Source organism: Pteropus vampyrus, unplaced genomic scaffold (genome assembly GCF_000151845.1).
Source record: "Pteropus vampyrus isolate Shadow unplaced genomic scaffold, Pvam_2.0 Scaffold302, whole genome shotgun sequence".
Classification (NCBI taxonomy): domain Eukaryota; kingdom Metazoa; phylum Chordata; class Mammalia; order Chiroptera; family Pteropodidae; genus Pteropus; species Pteropus vampyrus.
Genome location: NW_011889083.1, coordinates 4,209,174 through 4,214,956, shown reverse-complemented (window position 1 = coordinate 4,214,956; position 5,783 = coordinate 4,209,174).

The window sequence follows — 5,783 nt, the reverse complement described above, 5'->3', positions numbered from 1 at the left end:
CCATTTCGTGAAATTTGTCTCAGGCCTCATTCTCTTTCATGCTGTCATGAGCCACTAGATATATTGAACACCTCTCTTCCACTGGTGTACTCTATGACCAGTAGAGTGTTTCCTTGGTCTGAATCACTTCAAATTTCACAATGTTGAAATGATTCAAGACCTTCATGATCAGGACTTCGCAGGATAGTCTCTAGAGGTTGGAGGACTTATACTGAGTTTTATTAAGGATCTTCATGGCCACCTCTTTCCCAGTTAGGGTGTGTCAGGCCATCTTCACCTTGGTAAATATACCCTTGATGATGATCTTGAGGAGCCGATTGTTGTCAATATGGGTCTCCTCCTCAACAGAGATGGCCAAGGGGCCCTGCAGCCTGTTGTACTTACTGCTAACAATACTAATCAAAAATACTAACAAACTAAAGAAAGAAAAAAACTGAGAAAAAATAAGGAAAAAGAAAAAAGAAAAAGGAAATACTGAAAAATTTAAAAAAGGAAAACAATAAAGAAAAAAGGTAAAAAGTGAAATTTTCTATTTGTATTAATTTTCCTTTTCTGTCTTTTTTTTAATTTTGGAAGTTTCAATTGATATATTCTCTAGCTCAGTTCAAAGATTCTTTCCGCTACTGTGTCATCTAGTCTACTAATGAGCCTATTGAAGGCACTCTTTGTTTCTGTTACAGTGTTTTGATCTCTAGCATTTCTTTGATTCTTTCTTGTAATTTACGATATGTTCTCACACACTGTCCACTTTATCCATTAGTGACCTTACCATATTAACCATAATTGTTTTAAATTTCAATCTAATCATCCAATATTCTTGCCATGTCTGACTCTGGTTTTGATACCTGCTCTCTCTTCAAATTGTGTTTTTAGTTTTGGTTTGCCTTGTAATTTTTTATTTAAAGGTGACATGATTTAGTGGGTAAAAGGAATAGTGGTAAATAGGCCTTTAGTGATGAGGTGTGGGAGAGAGGAAGCATTCTATAGCCTTATAGCCTTAGGCCTCAGTCTTTCAGGGAGCCTGTGTTCCTGGACTGTGAACTTCACACATGCTTCTCAGTTTCACACATTCTTAGATGGAACAGGATGACTAGAGGGAGATTGAGTTGGGTGTCTCCCTCTCTCCTGGTTTGTTAGGCTCTAATAAAACCCCAATAGGCTAGGCTCTGGCAAAATAGTTTCTCTGGAGGACAGGCCTTGTTAAGGAAAAAATAATGCTCCAGTGTATGTTGAAACAGTTACTTTCTCCTCTACTTCCAGAAGCATAAGGGATTTTTCTCTGATTTTCAAAATAAAATTCTGGTAGAGATTCTGGAGGAAAAACTCACAAAAGTGTGGGTGTACTACCATAAGAGTGGACTCTCATCCCCTGGGATTCCTAACTCTTAGACTTTTCCATCCTGAGTCTCCATCAATTCAACAATTACAGTTCAAGTTTTCCTGTCCTGGTACTCATTCTCAAAGAGGTTTGGGCTCATGGGTTCCCATTCTGGTAAATTGTGATTCTCTACAGCCTTTCTCCCCACCTTTGAAGGCAGTGGTTTGCCATGTGACCTCAATTCCCTGATGAATGTAAAAAGAATAATTGATTTTCGGTTCGTTCAGCTTTTTACCTGCTGTGTGAAAGAAGTGACGAGTTCCAAGCTTCTATATGCCAGACTAGAAACTGGAAGTAAAACACTTGTTTTTTAATTCAGAGTATGGTGGGTTTTGGTATACATTTTAAACTATTCGTTTAATATATTAATAGTTGGCATTATTTTTTTCTATTGCTTTTATTCTTAGAGAGATTTTCCTATGGTTATTATGCTTTCTGGTGCAAGTTTTTGAGCTGATCATAGTCTCTACCTGATGGCAGGCACTTGCCAATTTTAATTCTATAATTGAATTTTTCCTATTACAGGAAGCCACAGGGTAGTATATTCTTCTGACAGCAAGATGTAGTAATTCCCAGGCTGGCAAGTAATGTCCTCAAGTGGAAGTGGTCAAAGTCAAGACACAGCACCTACACAAGTCTCCCACCTGGACATGGGCCTCCTCTGCAGGAGCAAATCATAACTAAGTCCATACAGAGTCTATCCCCTCACCTCTCTCAGCTCCACTAGATGAGATTTTTGGCTACAATAATGAAGTGTGGGTAGATTCAATCTATCTTCTATTTGCTCCACTCCTCCCCCAACTGATTCCATTGATGGAAAGTAGAATCTCAGAATATCTATAGAAATAGAGGTTCTGATGATAGCCATGAATTGGGAGTGAAGGGATGAAATGACCCCCACTGCTTCAGAAGCAGAATTTTCACAATTAGAAACAGATACTGATTTAACAGACATGCATATTTAAATATCCAAGTATTATTAATTAGAGTAATATCAGCTTCTTCAAGAGATAAATCCCAAATATCAGATTAACACATGAGAAGTATGTCTCTCACTCATATCAAGTACATTTGGTAGTTAAGAAAGGAAGTAAATAGGGAGGGTAGATTTGTTCCATTCAGGAAGCCAGGTTCCCTTCATCTCATGGTTCCATCATCCTCTAAATCTTCAAAACCCTCTCCACTCTTTCAGAAAACTGGAGAAAAAAGAGAAAGTGGGTAGTCATGCTTGAGGTTTTTATTAACAGGATAAGAAGTAGGAGACATAATTTCCACTCACATTCCTTTAGTTAGAACTTGATCTCATGGCCACAGCTAACTGAAAGGGAGGCTAGGGAATGTATTCATGTAGAAAATGAGAAGATAAAAATGAGTTTGGTGAACATGTAGCCAATTTTCATTATATCAAGATAAGAGTAAATAGTAGGGGTTTTGGCCAAAGTCTTTATTTTCTATGTTACCTATTGTGTTTTAAAGGATTAATGCGCATTAGCCACTGATTGTTGGTTTTTCAGCAAACCCTTATCTAAACTATATTTAGTGAGAATTTCCCTTGAGAATATAATTGCAACTCATATATCTGACAAGGACTTCATATGGAATATATCAACTCCTAAAATTAATAGAAAAAAAAAGGAAAACAAGTTATTTTTTTAATGTTCAAAAGGCTTAAAAAGGCATTTTACAGAAGATACCCAAATGGTCAACAAGTGTCAGAAGAGGTGCCCAACATCATCTCTTATCAGGGAAATCCAAATTAAAACCAAAATGATATCCACTATAGATGCATGGACTGAAAAACCAACTATTGGAGAGAACTTGGGGCAATTGGAATTTTCATATGTATTGATGGGATCATAAAGCATTATACCCACTTTGGAAAAATTTTTGGTGGTTTCTATCAAACGTATTTCTAAACCTTAACCCAGCAATTTCCCGCTTAGAAACTGAGTATATTCCAATTCCAAAAGAATAAAGGGTGTATATCCACCAAGATCCTTGCATTTGAGTTTTCATAGAGCTATATTTATAATAATAAAAAAACCAGGGTTAAAAAATGTTCATTAATAAGAGCATAGACTATCTCCATGTGATCTGGGTAGCTCTTCTACTGAAGATTTGTGCATTTTATTGTATGTAAGTAAATTAACATCTGAATTTTTTTTAAATCAGATTTATTGAAGAACAATTTACATACAATAAAACTTACCCTTTTTGTTCAGTTCCATGAGCTTTAACATGAATACATTGCTATAATCAAGATATAGTACATTTCCATAACTCTAAAAAGATTCCTTGGGACTCTTTGTAGTCAATTCCCTCCTCCCACACACCTAGCATCCACTGACCTTATTCTCATTCCCATAGTTTTGTGTTTTCCAGGACATCATATAAATAGAATCGTATTTTGTAATTGACTTTTGTGTCTGCCTTCTTTCACTCAGCATAATGCTTTTCAGATTCATTCTTAATGCACATGTCAGTAATTCATTCCTTTTTTGTTGAGTAGTATTATATTGTGTGGATTTAGCACACTTTGTTTATCCACTCACCAGTTATTATTAGAGTTGTTTTCAGGTTGGGTCAATTATGAATCAAACTGCTATAAACACAAGTGTTTGTGTGAACATATGTTTTTATTTTGGGGGGAGGTAAATACTTAGAGTATGATTGTTGGATCATAAATAAAGAGGATGTTTAACTTTACAAGAAACTGCCAAACTGTTTTCCAAAGTGGGTGTATTTATTGCATTGCCACCAGCAATAAATGAGAGTTCTAGTTGCTCTGCATCCCTACTCAGCACTTGATATTGTCAGTTAATTTTAATTTTAGCCATTCCAAGTGATATGCATTATCATTTTTATTTTAATTTGCATTTACCTAAAACTAGTGATACTGAATATCATTCATATGCTTGTCATCTATACATTTTTTTTTATGAAGTAACTTCAAATCTTTGCTCATTATTTACTGGGTTGTTTGATTTCTAGTGAATAATATTTGAAGTTATATATTCCATAAACAAGCCTTTTTCAGTTATGTGTTTGCAAATAACCTCTCTTAGTCTGTAACTTGTCTTTATATTCCTTAATAGTGTCTTTCAAAAATCAAAGTATTTTAATTTCAGTGAGATCCAATTCATCAATTTTTTTCTTTTATGATTTGTGCTTTCTGTGTCCTAAGACAGCTTGCTTAACCAAAGTCACACAAATTTCTTTAGTGTTTTCTTTTGGAAGTGATAAAAAATTTAGGTCTGCGCTTTTATCAATTTATTACCTCTCAGATCCAATTCATACTCTTTGCCTTCTCTATGAAAATGAATCTGGGCCCTTAAATTTTCTCCTTTGTCCTCTTGTTCTGAAGCCTTGTCAGTAAAGGGCACTAGAGAGACATTGCAAGAGGAAAGAGATTTTGCTTCCTAGTTCTAATTGCTCATACCACAACACAAAGAGCTTCTGCAGGGCTGGCTTCTACAGTACACAGTGGTCAGAGCACCCAGCAGCCAACAACATTCCCTGGTAGGCCCCTGGGCATTTGCATGGGTGAGTGTCTCCATTGAGAAACCTCCTTATGAACAAGCTCTAGAGGGCAACTTTCCAGCATGTTCCTCTAGCACAGCACCATGGTGAATTCTCTGCCATCCAAGGTCCCACATCCATGCCCTGTCTAATAAGATCTAGATCTCAGCCCAGGGGCTAGGGGCCTATTTTTGGACCCTCTATCACAGTCCTGGAGGTTGTGGCTGTTCTTGATATATACTGTGCCTCTATTCTTTAGAGTTTTTATTCTCAGAAATCAACCCATTGTCATTTTAATCCCTAGTTATAGTCAATAATTCTTTATATTAACTTTTCCCTTTTTTGTATGGTGTGAGATATTAGTGAAAGATATTATGTGTATATCCATTATCCTAGAACCATTTGCTGAAAGGATTATTTTTTCTCTATTTAATTACTTTGGAACTTTGACAAAAATCAATTGACCACACACGTGCAGGTCTATGTCTGGTATTTATTTTTATTCCATTGATCTATTTGTCTATTATTTCATTAATACCACACTATCTTGATTATTGTGATTTTATATTAAATCAGCTAGTATGAATCCTCCAATTTGGGCTGTATTAGGATCTTTGCTTTTCCATGTAGAATTAGTTTACCAATTTCTACCAAAAGAAAAAAAAGACATTGGCTGGAATTATATTGAATCTATAGATCAATTGGGGTGAACTAACATTTTAACAATATAGAGATCTGCAATTCATGAATTTGATATAGCTCCACTTTTATTTAAATTCACTCGGATTTCTCTCACAAATGTTTTGTAGTTTTAGCATAGATATCCTGTATGTACATATCTTTATGTATTAAATATTAGGTATTTTAAGTGTTATGTATTTTGTAT